Source organism: Heliangelus exortis, chromosome 1 (genome assembly GCF_036169615.1).
Source record: "Heliangelus exortis chromosome 1, bHelExo1.hap1, whole genome shotgun sequence".
Lineage (NCBI taxonomy): Eukaryota > Metazoa > Chordata > Aves > Apodiformes > Trochilidae > Heliangelus > Heliangelus exortis.
In genome coordinates, this window is record NC_092422.1 from 122026650 (window position 1) to 122046057 (window position 19408).

Consider the following 19408-nt stretch of genomic DNA (forward strand, 5'->3'; position numbering starts at 1 on the left):
TATTAAGAAGCATCACAGAATCATAGAATCATCTGGGTTTGAAGATGAGATCATCAAGTCCAACCTTTAGTCCACTATCACTGTGGTTACCAGACCATGGCACTGAGTGCCACAACACTTTTAAAAATGTCCAGGGATGGAGAATCCACCACCTCCCTGGGCAGCCCATTCTGCTGAATGGATCTGAAATTCAGATTGTGAATACATGTGAATGTATTCAGAAAGGAATACATTACAGCAAAGGCATAAGATGAGTAAAAGAACCACATAAACCTTAGAGTTAAGTATCAGTGAGGTAAAGTATAGTCAGGAGATAGTGTATAAGACTTGTGGAAGTAGTGGAAACTTTGGGACCTTTTCATCTAGACTGGACAAAAACCAGGAAATATTTGGAATGCTCTTGTATTTGCAGAGAGTTAGCAGGACATTAAAAAGATTTTCTCCAGCTCTAACTTCTGTGAATCGATTTAATGAAGGAAAGTCCAAAACACTGATGTCAAAGACAGAAAAGAAAAGAGATTATACTTTATATGGTCAGAGATATGGGTGATGATTATTGCAAATTTTCAAAGTTGTTGTTAGACAAAAATGTAAAGCCATTCATGCAGTATCTCATAGTGTTTGGAAAAGTGAACACATTACAAGGATATGTCAGCAGACCACAAGAGTAACAATTAGAAGTATTACACAAAGATCCAGAAACACAACACTGAAACACTTTGCTTGGCCGGTGGCATTATACTATAGACAGAAATCAGGCTTATAAAGATGAGTAAGTCCTTACCTGTGTAAATATATTGTTACACTGATGTTCCTTAGAAAAAAGAAAAAATAATAAGATTCCCTGTTATGTTTTTATACTAAAAATGTACCATGTTCAATTCTAGTTTGCAAAAATTGACTCTTAAGTGTCTCCGTTTGAAAGAATGACCACCTTTCTAGGGTGAAAGTTTCATGAACTTTAGGATAGAAAATTATTGTGTCTTGGATGCAGAAGCACCCTGGAGGCCAGACTTCCTCACTGTTAAAGAACTGATTTTCAGCTTTCCAATTTATACTAATTCTTGATGTACTGTACCAATAGTGATGGTACTGTAACTCTTGCTCATATTTATCATGACTGTTCTTTTTCTCCAGACCTCCTTTTTAATCCTTTATTTTGTTATACAATCTGCCTTGCTTATTTCAGGTATTAAAAGGGTGTGTTTTATTGTAATTTTTACTGTGTTCTATCTTGTTTTTAATAATATCCAGAAAGTCTACATTTATCAGGGGAGTTCTCATTTGGCAGTTAAATTATTTTTATCATAAGTGGTTATTATCAGACTCTTTGAGAGGAAGCATGAGACTGAAATAATGGGACAAAGATCAAAGCCGGCAGCAACACAGTGTTTCTTGAGAGGAATCTCAAGACTGGAAAAAAAAAAGCTGGCTAAGGGCAAATTTTTGTGCAACTAATGAAAATTTCCCAAGAGGCTAAACCTTCTAATAGTTTGGAAGATGTAATAAAAATTTATTTCAGACAAATACATTCCCAACAATATATCAGCTGTATTCAGTTTGTGCTTTGCTGTTGGTAATTCACAACCTGAAGCTTCTGTCCTGCAACCACACAAAGAATAAGTCCTGTTTATTTCAGTATTCATTCTCAGAAAAACTGTAGAGTAGGGTCTCATTGCTGACAATTTGTCTGTAGTATTTTATTGAGAAGCTCTAGCCTTTTTTGCAGTGTTTTTATATTTTATCAGTACTGAAATTTAATCCCTTTGATTGACATGACAGAATAACTACTTATGCGTGTACATATTCCTTTATTAAAATGTTTCCAGATAGATGTAATAATTAAAATTCTAGTAAATTAGTAGAAGTGGTAAAATATTAGTGGGTTTTCAACAAACTCCTTAATACCTCATCAGAAACTTCCATAAATTCTGACATGTAATTAAGATCAGGTGTTGCTCCAGTTATTTGGGATATACTCACTTTGCATGTTTTAACATTACTGCAAATTGATTTATTTTACATTAAAACAACTTTCTAAATAAGGCTTAAGTGCAAATCAGAGAATGTATTTATGAGTAGAATAGGCAGAAAAAGAAGGGAAGTAACAAACAATTGTAATAATCTAAGAGTTAATGCTGTATCAAATGAAAGAAGTATGAGAATGACACAATTTAGGTAATCTATTGAATAAAGTGAAGCAAATTAGCCAAATAAGTGTAAGTCACCAAAATATAATAGTTTTCTGGGAAACTTTTGCAAAATACTCGTCCTCTAACTGCAAGTAATTAGGTATAATGTTTATATAATCTGGCCTGTGGTTTGTATACTAATTTGTTATTTACTCACAAGGAAGAGCAACATTCATGAAACCACCAGAAGCATTCCATGCATTGGTCTGGGTTTTACTAGCAGAAGATCCATCACAATAAAGAAGACTGCAATTATTAATATCCGACAATTGCACAATTCAAATGATAAATTGAAACACTGTTTAACTATGATTCCAGCTGACTGTAACCTATGATAATCTCTAAAAATATAAAGCACTTCAGCATTTTCATCCTTTCATCATTTTGTAGAGGCCTACCAGGAAGGCAAATATGACCCAGAAAAAACGTGATACATTCTTCAGTTCCTTGGTTTTGGCAGAGCACAGTTAGGGATGGTTGCTCTTTAAGGGAGGGGACCGAGAGGGGAGAAATATAATACTAAAAAAAAAAAAAATAAGTTTTTGTTCCACACTGAAATTTCTTTGTGCATGCTGCAGCGATGTGCAGACTGTCTGCTTGGACTGTCTTAGAACTCTTTTCCCTAATATTCAGAAGAAAAGATCTCGTAAACGCTGAGATGAGGATATTGAAAAAGTCTGCTGTGTATCAAGTTGTCATTAGCTGTTTTCTAACCACTCTGACACTCGTGATGTTATTAAACCTTTGCTTCACAGCTCTAAGAAATATGTGGCTGTGGCCTCAGATGGAATCACTGATTCCAGGACCAACCATGTTCAGATACTTATAAGCCAAGAGACATTTTCAGGAAAGACAGGTAGAAGTGTTGAACAGCTGACTAGACTGTAAAAAAATGATGCTCAGTCAACACTCATTGAAACGTTCTAGGGAATTCCTTGTCATTTGACACACCCAGAATGTCTTACAGTAGTATTTAAGCTGTCTCACTGAGCCAGTGTTTCCATCAGGATCAGGAACTTCTTTTTTCAGGGAAACTTCTCTTACTGCAAGTTCCTTCTGGAAGAAAGATTTTTTTCCTTTCATATCTCAGAACTGGCTTCATTAGAGAACTTTAGTAGCAATTAGTTAACTGAACTGAAGTATTTTTTCCTCAGCAGTCTTGCTTGGAGAGTAAGAACACAAAATATTATTTATGATTGCCTTCATTTTTCTAAACCTGATACACCAAAGTATTTCAGTGAAAATGAATCATACAGTTTCTCTCTGTGCATTAGTTTCTTCCTGGAAGGGCAATCTTCTGCTTCATGAAGACCACTCCAGCCCTGGCCTGGAGTTCTTGCTTATGGCAAATCTTTGCTCAAATCTTAGTCAGGCAATGTTATTAGCCTTTGCTGCTGCTGCCATTGCTTAAGATCTAATTTAAAGTATCCTTTGCTGACCACATATTTTTAAGACAGACTCTTACTCTGATGCTGCCATCCTTTTCTTTCCTTTATTTCTTATTTATTCCGTACCTCAGATACGTGTGTAACTGTAAATATGAATGGGCGGTCACTGAAATTCACAAGGCTACTTACTTAGTTACAGTTTTGGGGGTTTTATTGAATATTTGGCAATAGGTTTGGCTAGAGAAATAGCTGAAGTCTGCCATTAGACATTACTGTAATGCAGATAACAAAGAACATGGGGAAAGGTAAGGAAGGGACTTCATTTTTGCCCTGGAACATGAAAAATGTGGAGCAGCAAATAAGCTTCCATTCTGCTAAAAGAGATAAGGAAATATGCTTTATTTTTTATTTCTAAAATTACCAGCAGAAGTTACCCTTTCATATGAAACCTGTAATTCTGGAAACTCAAACCTATGATAGTTAGGTCTGACCGTACTGGTGTCAGAAAAGTAAATTTTCACAGTGTAAGTTTTGCAGGAAAAAGTTTTCTTCACCTCAATTCTCTACCAAAAACAGACAGTTAAGATTGAGCATCTTAACTGAGCTATTAGCATATTTTCCCCTCTATTTTTATCCAGGAATGCTGTGTTCCTCTCTAGACTCAGCCTTAAGAAAAGTGTTTTGCTTTTCATTAATTGTGTAACTCTTTTAGGCTGCTGCAGTGGCATGGCCCACTTGCTTTAATCAGTATACTCCACTCCAGATTGGTAAACAGTAATTTTATTCTGTTCTGTAACTCCACTATTTAATTGCTGAGGTCTGTAGTGGTGTGCATGTGGAAAAAAAGCAAGGTATTATGGAAAACAATTGTTTAGAATTAGAAAGTATTACAAATGCTGACATTTTCTATCTGAGCTCAGTATGTTTATTTAAGATTGTTAGGTTATTTTAGCAGAATTAAATATATTCTTTAAAATTATTTCATGTTATAATTGGCTTTAGCGATTTGGCCTCTAAATGGTGCCATTATTTGAGAAGACACAGGGCTTTACTTGAGTAAATTCCAGTTGATTTATCCATTATTTAAATGCTGCAAAAGGTTATACACATTCTATTTATTTATCAACAACAAAACTGCCTTTATCAATGGTAAACAGAAGCAGCTTGATTTCATGCTCCAGATTGAAAAACAACTTCAAAATGCTGTTTATCCCAGAGCTACCTTTTCTGATACCCTGAAAGTTCTTATTTCATTATCACCACCTGCCATCTGTATTATAGATTTGTAGGTGAAGATGAAAACTGGAACTAGTGAAGCTTCCTATATTCTAGTGAAAAATAACCATCAAAATAATTCATTTCTGAAGGAAAAAAAATAAGCAGGGTCTCTTGCTAGCATGTTCAGATTCAAATGCATACAATCAAGCTGGTATCCACCATAAACAGGCTCAAACCTGCTATTATTTTGCCCTATTCTGCCTGAAACACCACAAAGGCAACAGAATGCCTAAAAAAATCTCTTACCAAAAGGAGATCATAGCCCTTTGAATGCTGTAGATGAGGCTGTATTGGACCCCACATGTGTGGGTAGATTTCAGGCTGTTGGATCAAAAATCTTTCAGACTAAACTGTCCAGAAAGATGGATTACCAAAGAATTACCTTTTCCTCCACTTAGAGTTTGCAGTTTGGTGTGTACTTGTGTCATTCATATAGATACTGGTACAATTAAAAACTGACATAAAACAGGTGTATCAAGCTAATATGTACAGCCAGCTAAACTCTTCTATAGTTTTTTCCAAATTGTGAGGGGGGGTACTTTATCATCTGACGGAATTTTGACAACAAAAATCCTGAAATGGCCTGGTTGCCTTGCTTATGTCTCCTTCCAGGCAGTTAAATCCATTTCATAGAAACTCCACCCTCTAATGTGTCCATTTTCTCTATCACACATAAACAGACAGAGAATGATGTCAGATCTTCATCTTCTGAGAGATTTTTGTGTTTGAGGCCCTTTCGATATTCCTACTGCCATGCACATCACAGAGTGCTGATATAAGGCTGGAACCATATTCATGAGGACTATCAGACCTTCAGATCTAATTAGCAGCTAATTAACAGCCCTTCTGACCTTTGTGCTTAATACTATGCTGAATTCAAGAAATAATTTGGATGTGTAATTATGAATGCTATTAAAAAAAATAGTTGAAGCATCTACAAGATTCTACCTTGACAGAAATGTAATTGCTAAAATTGTCACTGAATAATGCATATTTAGGAGGAAAAGGCAGCATTTAAAATGAAATAAGTGCATTCCCATTGTCCACAAATATTCATTAGAAATGAGAAATTTGTAAGATCTCCAAAGAAAAAAATATGAAATGGAGAGTGGAAAATGTAATTTCTTAGGAATGTTTTTAAATGGGTGAAAATATGCAACATCCACTGCCAGTTGCCAGGGACTGAGCTTTGCAGCATGCTGGGGCTGTTTCACTGCAATGCATATTGCAAGAGTGGGGACTGGAGTAGTCACTGTCATATACAATTCAATGTTATAGCAATTTTTATTTAATTTGTACAGCCTTGTAAAAGGTGTTATTTACAAAGCCAAATGTATTATTTTATAATTTGGCTTTTCAGCCTGCTTTTTATTCACTCAAGCCCACAAGTCACCATTTTCTGTTCATATTATATGGTTGTACTAACATCCTTAGCAGTATTTGAAGAAAAACATTTATGAAAATAAATAGCTTGAATACACAGTGGTAAATGTCTAGAGTGCCTAGAGGGATGGTTAAAACGCAGCATAAGTTTGTACAATACAAAGGTGTAAATTAGTCTCATATTTTTTGCTGCCTTTTAACAAAAGCCGTGGGTTATTGTAGCTACAGAGTTGCTTGGGCTTGAGATGACCTCTAGGGGTCACCTGATACTTTCTCTTAGATAGCACAGGATTCTTAAAAGAGACTTCCTGGACAGTTTTCACTTTCAGCTAGTGATGGCCCAGTCTGTTTCATATATGAACTCTTCTTTTTTTTCAGATATTATACAGCCGTTTCTAGGGTGTAACCTAAATTTTCCCTTTTACATGTTAAATGAGTTCCTTGGTCGTCTTTGATTAATCCAAAAAGTGTCCTACTTTACGACATGCCTTTAATTATTTGTAGACAGTTCCTGTTATGTCATTTACCTCTGGATGGCACTTGCTGGAATCTATAATCCCACTTATATCTTGTTTCCCAAGCATCTCTGTTTGGCTACAGTCTACGCAGCTTCCTTGGCCACTGCACATCCTTCTAAATATTGTGTCTCTGGACAATTCTCTGATCTTTAATCACTGCCGAGTACTGCAGAGCCATCTTGCTCAGTATTCAACATGTGCTTTGCCAGCATGAATGAAAAATAACATTGGAGCCCAAAGGGAACCCTAAAAACAAGGAAGAGGAAAAGGCCAATTTAAAGGGGGATTGAGAGCGATGATAAGAGGGACAGCAATCAGGAGAATCCTGAAGTTCTCTCCCCTGATTTACTCATGTCTGTTGAGTGTAACCAGAGAAGAGCAAGATCTGGTGTTGTTCTGGTGAGCCCAGCTGTGCATATGTTATTGTCTTTTTTGCATATTCCTGTGTTCCTGACCTAAGGCAGGTTCCTTAGATCATCCCCTTTGCCACAAATTGTCTCACAGCATGGCATTCCGGTGTCTTAATATAGAAAAAACACACATTTCTCTCTTTTGCAGTAGTGTGAAATATTAAGATAGGATCAATTTATATTTGATCCTGGGGAGAGAATTAAAGGTCATGGTACCTTTGCTTTGCATTTATTATGTAGCAATCCCTTCTGGCTCTAAAGGATAGGAATTTTCTGAATCATAAATGTGGTTTTACATTTTTACATTGTATATATTGTCTTTGATTACTTCCTATTTGAAAAGATTTTTTCTTAAAATAATAAATATTTTATCATCCAGTGAATATGCCATAACTTTGAAATGTATTTTAACTCTGATTCATGGCTAGAAACTGGAATACAAAAATGTTTAATGGTGGAAATATGCTGAAACAGTATAACTTGGACATACCCAGATGTTTGTTTTGAATCTTCAGTCAAAACAAGATAGTAGTGTTCTAGTTTAATAGCCTACTGCACTCATTTTCACATGGGATTAATCTCCATAGACATACTTCATAATAGTTTGTAGTATAGTGACTCCTCTGATTCAAGATGGCTCTTGTTCAGAAGAAATCTCATAGTGAAGTGAAAGACAGACCTTGAGGGACTCTACCCTTCTGGGAGAACGTAAAAAACTTAGCTACAGAGCCTGTGAGAAAGTCACTGATTTGGACAGATAGTACTTCTTTGTGGTTTACACGGGGGAAAAAGAAAAGAAAAAAAAAGAAAAAAAAAAAAAAAAAAAAAGTGGTTATTCAAATTGAACATTTAGTTTTGTTTTCCTTATTTAAAACATACCAGTCCAGGAAAAAATGCTCAAACTATATTTTCCAAATAAAAAAATCAGTATTTTCAATAGATCATGTCAGTGATGAAGAAACTACATCTGTTCATAAATTAGGATGCCTAGTAATGATACTGTGTAACTTTTTATTTCCTTCTTTTTTCTGATCACTCTACTTTCTAATTCTGCTATCAATCTGTTCATAATATATTGACAAATTTTACAGAGTATCAGATGTAGACCATTTTTATCCAGTATTTGAATAGTGCCATAATGACCATAATAGATATATTATGGTCATCATTACAATACAGTAATTATGTGTAACAAAGCCTTTGACACATTACCAGTATTCATATTTTTTAAAATATGCATGTTAATCTTACAGTACCATTAAAAATACATTTGAAGCCACATATTTAGTGTTCATATACACCCTGCATGCATACACAAGAATTTCTAAAGTCAAGGGAAGTTTCCTTTCTCTTCAAAGCTGATCTGATGGTACTTTAGGGCTAACTAGACTTTCCAGATCAAAATTAATTTTCTCAATCTGCCTTCTCCATTCCTCCCTTTCTCTGGGACTTACAACTTTTAAAAATAGCACATTTACAGGAAAGATGATAGAACAAAACAACATTTGTGATTTCACATCTTCTTTTTCTATACGAAAACCACCAACCAGCCAATCAGGTGTCTCCTAAATTTCAACACTCTGTTATTCCTTTTCCTGGTAAAATCATGCACACTAACATTCACATACACTCACTTCATGGCCCACTGTGTAGTTATCCAATTATTAGAAAGCAAATACTCTATTCTAGGGTTGTGAGGCAATATTCCAGTTTGTATATTTCTTAGTCAAGATTAAGCAGATTTTCACTCTATTTCATTGCTCTGCATTCTACTCACACATTAGATTGTATCTGTCTATTCATCTCTTTTATTTTCTTTCCTAGTCATTCAAAGGTAGAGTAACCATTGTGGTCACAAGAGTAAAATTGATCTATGTACTTTTCGTGTATTTCTTTTTGAAGATTTCAAGAATCATTAACCTACTTGAAACCATGTTATACTCCTGTATGTATACTATATGACACATTACAGAGGCTTCAAACTAGATTCTATATGGTCTTTTAGAAAATATTTTTATATCTACCAACCTGGGTTGTAATGCCTCCTTACTTCTGGGGTCCTTTTAGTGAAATAAAGAAAGACAAAATGCTTCAAACCTGTACTATCTCAGGAACTCCTCTGTGCTTTCTTCTGCTCTCAGAGACACTGTCTTCATAAATATGGGATATGGCTATGGGTCCCACAATAACTGCATGTCCACACAATCTCACTTAGACTGGCTATTTTCAAGGAGATTCTATAGCCCAAATTTATCAGCTTCTTTGGACTTCTCTCCAGTACAAATTTAAGAATAAAAATCAAAAATAGTTCTGACTTATTCTGAAACACAGCCACCTGACCTTCTAATTATGAGACTGGAATTAAAAGAAATGTAGAGACAACTCCAGTTTTAGTATAATATCTAGATTTCTTTCTAGTTTGTAACTCTTCTTCTCTAGGATATTTAAACTATCAGGTGTTTGTCCTATACAGCAAGATCCCATCCTCTGAGTGCTGACCCAGAGCTGAAAATAAAGCCAGCTTGCAGGACTGGCAGTAAACCCCTCATGAGACTTCCCTGCTTAAAACAGCCTTCTGGTAGCTGTCTATATTCAAAATATGATAACTTTCTTTCTCTTTTCCACTTTAAACTTAAGTACCTACTTCTTACTCAAGCTAGCACAGCTTCTTCATCTATCTTCACCTACTATATTACCTTGGTACTAATTTGTTACAGCACTGTTGGAAGTATTACAGTCTCAGCCAAGTTATATATCATCAGAATTATGTACATATATTTTACCAAGTGCCTAGTCTTCATTGCATGCTTAACTTCCTTCAAGGACTATGTGTAGCACATCATTCCAATAACAGACTTTTGTGACTCTTACTCTCCCCCACTTCCTTTCTCACCTGTATACTCACCCTTGGCCTACTACAGGGTCTTCTGGCATCTCATTTGGGCAAGTATAATAGGAATCTCTAGTAATATTTCTAATAGTAATTTAATATTCATATTTCTAATAGATTTTTGTTTACATATTGCACTCACAATATAATTTTGCTTGCTCAGTACACATACCTAAAGAATTATTTTACCTCGGTATCTGAAAATTATTTGTCTTATGTGTACTTATAGTAACCTATGGGAGGGAGTAAATCCACATAGCCCCTATTCAGGAAATTCAAAATCAACATATTTGGCTCTAAGATTAGTAAAAGCAGTCCTGTTAAGTATTTTAAATCACTTTATTTTGCTCTTAGGAAGGATCACTTGTCTACTTGCAAACAAGAATTAATTTTATCTAGTGCTGACTTTCTAGATCCCTTGATAGAGTATCAACCACTAAGGGTATGGTTATCAGCAAAGCAGTTCAAATTAGCAAATACTTATCTCTAACAAAAGAGTCAAGTTATTATAATGCAGAACTTGTCAGATCTGTTGAAAGCAAAAAAAATTAGCACAAACTTTTAGAGAATTATTTGAACAATCTAGTTAGTTAGTCTGTCAAAATTTAGTCAGTATGAGTTCTGTGAGAAATTCAGACCATGGACTTCAGCGTGCTTGGAAAGTTTTTCTTGCCAGTGTTATTGGGTCTACAGCTTCTACATCCATTTGTCCATGGTCCTCTTCTTGCAGAGGCTGAAAATCACTGTGAGGTTCAGCGCTGTGAACTGGTTGTGTAAAACTGTGCCCAGAGAGTGACACTCTTAATTTATTTTTTTTTTTAAGCTTTTTATATCACAGAAGATGGAAGAGACGGTCCTCCTTGAAGCTTGGTAGCTCCAAAGGCAGGATGAGAGGGCCAGGGGCACCTCACTGGCTGGCTGCTTGGATGGGTCTGCTGGGAGCAGGCCAAAGAAATGCAGCCGGCATTAGAAACCGTACACTCCGGATCCCTTTACCTGCTCATTTTTTGACTTGGTAAAATGTTTCTTCCAGCTTCCACTGGCTGAGCTTGTCAGATAATGCGCTCAGCCATTCAGCGTCTAACTTAGTCGGGGAAGCAAAGAGATAAGAGCCGCCATGGGGGACTGAAAGTGCAACCCCTCCCCTCTGACATTTTGTAAAGTTAAATTACAGAGGCGTTATCTTTTGTATTTTATTTCCCTTATTAGACAGCGCGGGTGCCGCTTAATGGGATGCAGTTACCGAAGTCAACAATCCTGTGGGATGCTTATTTGCTCGTGTTACGGCAGGAATTCGAGCTCTGCTGAGATGTATTTAGTATTAAAAAAAAAAAAAGAAAAAAAAAAAAAAAAAGTGTCTCTGCCAAGGAAGGTGTTCGCCAACGGGCGGCAGGGACCGAGTTTCGATGGCAGCTCCCTTGGCCCCCGGGACGCCCCGGCCCCTCACCGCAGGCCCGGGACAGCGGCTGCCTCCGGCAGCTCCTCCCGGCCCCACTCCGGCCCGGCCTGCGCGGGTGGGCCCCCATATCCATAGTAACGGCGGAGGCTGGAGGGGGGGGGGAGGCGCCGCGGCACTTCCCCGCCCGCCGCAGCCCGCGCGGCACCGGGACCGCACCGAGACGCGGTGAGCGCGCCCGCGCGCTCCCCTCTCCCTGCGCGCCCCCGCGCCCCGCCTCCCTTCTTCCCCCAAATTCCCTCCCCCCCTCACCCCCCCTTATTCTGCCTCCCCGGTCAGCGCGGCCCGGAGCACGCGCGGGCGCGCCCCCGCGGCAAGCGGGGGGGTCGGGAGCGGGGACGCGCTCGGCGGCGGCTGGACGGGGAGGGCAGCGGAGGCTCCGGTGTGCGCGGCGCCGCGGCGCTCTCCCTGCCTGACTCACCGCGGGGCGCGGGGAAGATGCTGAGCGCGGAGGGGTAGCGGCTGCGGAGCAGACGTCGGGGCCCCCTTCCCTCCCCTCTCCCTTCCCTCCCTCCCCGCCCCCGCCGGGCTCGGCAGCTCATCCCGCTACCGCCGTCGCTCCGAGGTGAGACCGGGGGGCAGGGGAGGGCTGGGCGAGCCCTGGGCGCGCACGGGGGGCCGGGCACGGGGCCATCGGGCGCCGCCCCTGCCCCGCCGTGAAGCCCCGGAGCGGGGAACGGGGGACGGGGACATAGCGAGGGCCCCCTGCTCCGAGGAGGGGAAGCGCCGGCAGCGGACCCCGGGGGCCGGCCGGGAGGGAGGGAGTCGGCGGCGCCTGCGGTTGCTGCTTTCGCAGGATTATGTCAGCCCTCGCCTCTCCGGTGCCCTCTCCGCCGGAGCCGGGGCGGGCGGAGGCTCCCTCCCGGCGGCGCTGCGGGGCGCCGCGCTCTCGGGGCGGGCGGGGGTCGGCGGGGGCAACGGTGGTCAGCGGGGCGACCGGAGTTGCAGCCGTCTGACGGAGCCGATGCTCTTGGCTGGTGAGTTGTCACCGGGCCGGTGTGCTAAGAGGAGGAAGGTGCCCCGGGGCAGCCCTCCCAAGCCCCGGGTCTGCTCCTTCCCCGCGTTCCCAGCATCTCGGGGATGGGGGAGAAAGTGGGCATCCACCTGGTGTGCAGTGCCGGGGCGCGCAGAGCCTGCAGCTGCTGCTGTCGGGGGGGTTGTGGCAGCATTGGCATTGCCAACCTCTGTTTCCCGGGGTCTCTGAACTTGGCTGTGATGTGCTCTGGTCTTAAAACTTGCCAAACGAGAGATCTCGGCTTCAAGGAACCGCTGTTTGTCCTTTCGGTTATTTAAGGAACGGTACTTGAGCGAAGTGCTGCGGCTGTTTTAAGAAAATTCGAACAAACAGACAAACAAAAAAAAACATCGACAAAAAACAGGTTTGAGAAACAGAAGTGTGTAGAGATCAGAACGGTGGTTTATGCTTCAGTGTCTGAAAAGGCTCATGTTTGAAAAATACGTCTTCGTGAACAGTTATTTTACCTTACAGCAAGAAGGCAGCATTGGTATTGGGAGAGAAAAAATGAGACATGAGATTTTATTTTGGAACTCAGTTTGCTGTACACGTGCAGTAACGTTTTTTCCTGAGGATTTTTCGCATGTGGACTAATGCATGTTGCCATGTGCCTTGAAAAATTCCTTCTTTCTGTAAGCAGTGGAAATGTATGGCCACATGCACGAAATTAAGGTGTGTTCCATGCCATTCCTGACAGCAGCAGCATTAATGAGGAAAACTAGTGTCCGTCTGTGGCAGGATTACTGGTAAAATGTATCGTAATGGTTTCTTAAAGAACATTTAAACTTCTTTCGTTATTAAGACACAAACTAGTGTTAAAGTAGACCCTGACATAATGGATAGTAACTTCTCATTTGTATGTGTATTAAGGACCAGTTTGGTTTATCTTCTCTATATACCAATATATAAAATACAATAATCTGCAAAAAAACCACAAAACCCCCAGATTCTGTGGAAGATATTTGTGTGATAATGGGAACATTTTTTCCTGAATAAATTAGAGTACAAATCTGAAGCATTTCTATAAAGTTGATAATTTGTTGCCAAGTATGAAACCTTGTTCTCACCATGTGTAATTACCATAACGAGTTAATCTCCATTCTGATAGCATCCTAAAAATGTCAGTGATAACTCTGAAACTAATGGAGAGTAAGTGGTTTTAGCTCATGAATTTTGGTCTGGTGGCACTTGTTCACTGAGAGATGTGTTCTTTTTGATATGTGTCTATAACTCATACAAGGTGGGGTTGTGCAGTCGCTTGCAGACCCTCTTAACCTTGCATACCTGAGAAGTTCCATTTCAAGCGTTTGTGCAAATGGTTGACAGATGAAAACTGAAAGAACTTGTTGATGTGTTCCAAATAAGCTCTGCTTTTGGTAATATTGGTGAGTTCCTTTATATTTTATTTTTTTTCCAGAGAAAGGAAATTTGATAGTCAGGAAGAGTTCAATTTGTCCAGTAAGAAGGCAAATTAAAATATACTATACATATTCATTCTTAGAAAGCATTTAATGCAGTACCCCAAAATTAATTCAGAAAGCTGAGAGCCTGATACTTTTCCTCTTAGCGTTTTTCTCTGGGGGAGAGAGGGAATGACACCTAACTGGAAGTGAGCACATGGAGTTAAAAAGGAAGGGTAGAGAATGTGCAAATTAGAAACAGAGCTGTCAGTGAAACTGCCATCAAAGAAGGCTGCACTGAACTAAGAAACTAAAGCAGATTGGATGTAGGTAAGAGTTTTGCTACTGATGATTTTGAGGAGGGAGCTGTGACCCAGGTCAATCATGATTTGACTTGCATTCCAAGAGCAAGACATTTTAATGTTTGAGGAAAGAGAACTCCATGTTGGAAACGTTCATTTTATTTTTTTCTCATCAGGAGGATGCAGAATTTGCTGTTTTAACATTGAGCAACTGGCATTTTGGTAAGGACGTTTGTTTTGAATTGTTAATGGTGGGCATATTGAATAATATTTTTCACAAATAGTAAGCTTCTTCCTTGCTTTGAGCACGCTGAGAAACTGCCTGTAAGCCTTGGACTTAAGCTCTCTTGGCTGTTGGTTCTAAGAGATCTGATCTGCAGACTGGAAGCTAAAGCAGAGATGAGGGTGATTGGTATCATTCTGGGTCGAGTCATATTGATTTGCCAAATACCAAACATGACTATATGACATTTATAAAGCCAGAGGGTTGGGGTTTTTTCCTGACATTGTATTATCACAATGGTTTGCTTACTAAATGTTGAAAAATTGCATTAGTCTTCCAAATCAACAATTGTGATGAACTGGCCAGTTTTTACTCTGAGAAATACGATTGGGGGTTGTTTTCACATTTGGGAACGCACTGGTTTATACTAGTCCACATTTTCAGTGTTGTCTTCACAGTTATATGAGCGACAAGCTTATTTTTAAGAAATCACAGTCAAATTCTGGAGAATGACACCTTCTGAGAATTATACCAGCCTTCGCAATTCAATGTAATTTTTCCCATTGTGTAGGCAATAACAGAGGGCTACATATACTTGATCTTTTAGTCCATGTGCCAATTATGCCAGCTTGTCTAAAAGACTGTAGTTTTGGTTCTAAGTATCAAAGGGTTATGCTCTAGATAAACCTCACTTTGACAAGGTAATAAAGCTAGGGAAAGCATTTTGTTATCTTAGTTTGATTGCTACCTGTATCCATAATCTCTGTATATTTTGCCTTTCAGGAGAAAAGCTTCTAAATGTGAGGATCTTGGTAGAATGTTTGAGTGCGTTAAATTGAGTTAAATTGAACTGTGAGATTCAAAGATGCAGGTTTTCTCATACCTTATTCTTAAAAGTTTATACATTATCATCCTGCTCTCCTGTTTGAATTGCTCTCAGAGATCATCTGGTTTTACAGATTATGTGTAAAGACAGGGGGGCATTGTTGGGAAATTTTCAGTGGTCATACTGGTTTAGACACGGAGTTATATACTACTCAGAAGTCTAGAAAAAAGAGGAGACTCCTGATGTTGAGATTTTTTTCTGCCTTTCTGTTCATGTACTCTGAAGCAATAGAATTTTTATAAATACCCTTCAACCAACTAGGAAACATTTCTTCCTGTCTCCAAAGATTATTTTTGAAAACCTTAAACTTGGTCTGGATGCACTCTTACAAGCTTGAGCATAGATTTAAAGGAAGGGAAGAATCTTATTGACGTTGTCACACACACACACACACACACACACACACACACACACACACCCCATTGAATTTGTCTGAAGTACCTTGCAACATTGCAAATGGCATTTGTGCCCAACTCCATGTTAGTTGCAGGGTAAAGATGTGTTGATACTAGTGTTGAACAAATATGTTAATGAGAAATCATCAGAGCCTTTCTTCCATGGTAAAAGAATAGTGATTCTGGTTGAGAAGTGCTGGCAGACCTCCTCGAGACTATCTCTGTCCTTCAATAACAGAGTGGAAAATGTTCTTATTGTCATGGCAATGTTTCAAGCACAAAGGAAAAAATACAGGATCACATCTGGTCTTTCTCCATTCCTTACTTACTGCCTTCAATATCCCACTGTCCTACTAGTGGGATATTTCTAACTCATTTGACCGTGGAACATCTTGGAGAGTTTTGCAATGCCTTTCCTGAAGAAAGAGGATATTTGCATAGTCCTTGCTTTGCAAGTTACGTGAGGTTGGATAGTATCTTTGTGATACCTATAGAGAAACTGCAAGAACATATAGGCTGCTGTGTTATCAGTGTAATGATGATACCCAGCATTTGTCTCTTTTTCGTTAGAACTTGCATCCCAATATATCCATGGACTTAGAACTGAGATTGTGTTAAAGTCAAATCCTTCACATACATCTGGATCAGAAGTGATGATGAGGAAGGACAGTGTATCTGAGGATCTTTCAAAGTCTCTGGCTGCACTATGACTTAAGGGCAATTGCTTAATATTAACATATTGTCTTCAATGCTGGGATGTGTTCACACTGCAGATGGTTAAGACTTGTACTTTTTTTCCCCCTTGTAGGTACTCATATCTTGTCTTGTTTCCAGGACTTGCATGATCTCTTGCTAACCAGCAAAAAAGAAGGGCAGTTTTTGTGGGGGAAAATAAAACCAAAACACACCACAAAACAAACAAACAAACAAGCAAACAGAAACTGGTCTAGAATTAATTGTAGCCACCTATTTTTTAAATGTATCACACATGTTCTGTGCTTATGAACAGTACACAAAAATAAATGGTGGGGAAAAAAAGAAGGCTTGAAATGGAAGTTCTTTCTCCCAGGCCTTTTCCTTTGGAGTCTGCTCTTTCTAGACACGAGTAACTGGGATGTGTTAAAACAGGGATATGTCCCTTTACTTATGTTTTTCCAGCTTTTTGATGCTGGAAATCCAAGGTTATTTGTATGAGGTTTGTTAGATGTAGTTGGTTTTTCTTCTTCATTCTGTCGGTGTTTGCTGCAGTCAGCAAACATCCAAAGAGCTTTGGCTATTGTTTAGAATGTTTTTAAGTTCTGATTCTGTAAAAAGGGCAAGTTTAATAGTAGCTGCAGTAATAGTAGGTGAAGTCAGTAGGGAATTTTTCTTGTTCAACAGCAGATTTTAGTCCATTGTTTAATTTCTGAAGTACTTTTTTTCCCAGGCAGTGCTTCTCTACAGTGGGGAATAAACATTTAGTTTTTTAATACATTTGAAGAAAGTGAAGCATAAAGGTGATAAGCACTTGTTTTGCTTGTCCAACTGTGGATGATCATATAAACTCTTCATTTAGTTGACTGGTCCTCCAGACTGCAGACTGGGAATTTGCACGTATGCCACCTTGGCTGGTTTTGTACACTTTGAAGTAAAGGTTTTGCAAAGATGTCAGTGAGAATATAAGTCTCTTTTTCCAAGGGTATACTGAAGATGATTTCTTTCTTTTTCATGTTATCTGTTCAGTGAAGAACCCTGTAACACTAAGTATCTTTTATTTCTAAGTATTGCTAATGATGGTAAAAGCCACTGGTAAATTGAGAAGCCACAAAAATGGCTGGCTGTAATTATTCCTAATACAGGAAAATGCAAAGTCTATTCCAGTGTTTATCAAGGTTGATTATATTAAATATGTGTGTGTGTGTGTGTGTGTGTATGTATGTGTGTATACATGTATAGTAGGAACAGCTTTAATTATAAAAGTTTTACTGCTGTAATTTGTGGTCATCTTATTGTTTTTAGGCTTTATCTTTACCCCTTTGAAATTGATACAAGGGTCTCATAATTTTAAATGAGTTCATAAAATGTGCTTGTAGAAATAATCTAGAAACTCCTTGCTGTGTTATAAAGTCTTATATAATGTCACTGCATAAATAAACATGCTGGAAAAATGTCAGTTTGCAAATAGTTAAAACACGTAAAATTTAAGATCACTGAAAACTGTCTAATTATCTCTTTCAGGATTCCATAATCCAAGAGCTGTTATACCATTGTCATGCTTTCTTAATGCTTTTATTTTCCAGGTATGTTTTTAGAGGTAATTCTAAAATCTAGGGAAGGTGTTACTTTGTTAATAGTGCAGTCACCAGGAAGGCTCATTACTAACTGGTACCCAATTGGTTTATGAAACTCTTGCATTATTATGTACTAGAAGTACAACAGCATATAGTAATATTCATAAACCACCGCAGAGGTAAGTGGATATTGGAGTGAATAGTCACATAGAACAATGCTTTAACAAAACCTAAGGGAAGTATTTTATGGCCCATTTGTATTTTTACTGAAGCCATTACAAATTTGAATGCAAGCTATTTTTCTTTAAAATCTGAATGTGGCGCCATTCCTGTTCTTAGCACTGGCAAGAATTCAAGGATTTTCATAGACCTTTGTGAGTTCTTAGTCCTAATCTATATTGTGCCCAGCTCAGGTGTCTCAGAAGCACAGGATCATGTGATGCTGAGACTTGAGCACTTCCAAACTGCTGTCTGCACCCAACTGTCTCAACACACTGCCTTTAATACTTAGTGATAACTAGTAATTGTTTAGTGTTGTCCTCATTATGTTAATTTCATAAGCATCCACCAGGCAGCATGGGGTAATCTTTGGGGTTGGACTGGGTGAAATACACCACATCCACCTCTGGAGTTCATCTGTGTCTATTCCCGCTCCTTCTCCAAGGCTTGCTGTCACTTTTTTTATTCTTTACACAGGTTTCTTGGACTAAACAGTAGCTCTGCAGTGATGATAGGCACAAGGAAGCAAAGGGCCAAAGGAAAAAAACATATTGGAGATTTTCGAACAAGGTTCTCAGATGCTGTAATTGTCATAGCACCATTTATTCCATTGACTGGACAGACTGAAGATCATGTCTCAAGTGTTTTGTCAGGAGTCATCTTCCTGGATACTAGGAAGAAAGACAAGCAGGAGAGTGTGCTCAGTTGGAAATACTGTGTAGCAATACTTGGTCAGCTCCTGACATACCTTTCTGAAGGTTGTAAGCAGGCCCCTGTTGCTGTCATGGTCATTAGAGCCCCTGCACTAGTAGAAGCCCCAAGGACTGTTACTGAATATGCCATCTTTTCATGTGATTTTTATTTATGACTTGATTCATTTGCACTGACCAAACGATTGGCTAAAGCTACAGAGAAAATTTAATGTTGAGGAGTAAAAGTGGAGACTAGTATTTTCTGTCTTTGTGGCCTAAAAGTTAGACTCTATACTTTATATTTTGATATTTGGTTTTCAAAGGGAAAGGTACCTTTTGAGGAAGGCACTATACATGCCCAGTTGTGGAAATAGGAAACCAGCATTAGGTAGTCCTGATGTGGAAGGCTTGCTTGTGCAGTGTTAAGTTCCCCTTTGAACTATATTTCATTAAATATGCTATGTTCTACTATATTTACAAGGAAGTGACCT

At 39.0% G+C, this 19408-nt stretch overlaps 1 protein-coding gene across 5 annotated transcripts in view; it reads left to right on the forward strand.

Annotated features, from left to right (window-relative positions):
* ANKS1B (ankyrin repeat and sterile alpha motif domain containing 1B) overlaps positions 1-19408 on the forward strand; it is a 414385-nt gene that overhangs the window by 313659 nt on the left and 81318 nt on the right. Inside the window, exon 1 of one of the 5 annotated variants that reach the window (XM_071764221.1) lies at positions 11868-12080. The exons of the other annotated variants lie outside the window; for them this stretch is intronic. The gene's annotated coding sequence lies outside the window, so the exon portion shown is untranslated. Of the gene's footprint in view, positions 1-11867; positions 12081-19408 lie in introns of those variants that run through there. 5 annotated transcript variants of the gene reach the window in all.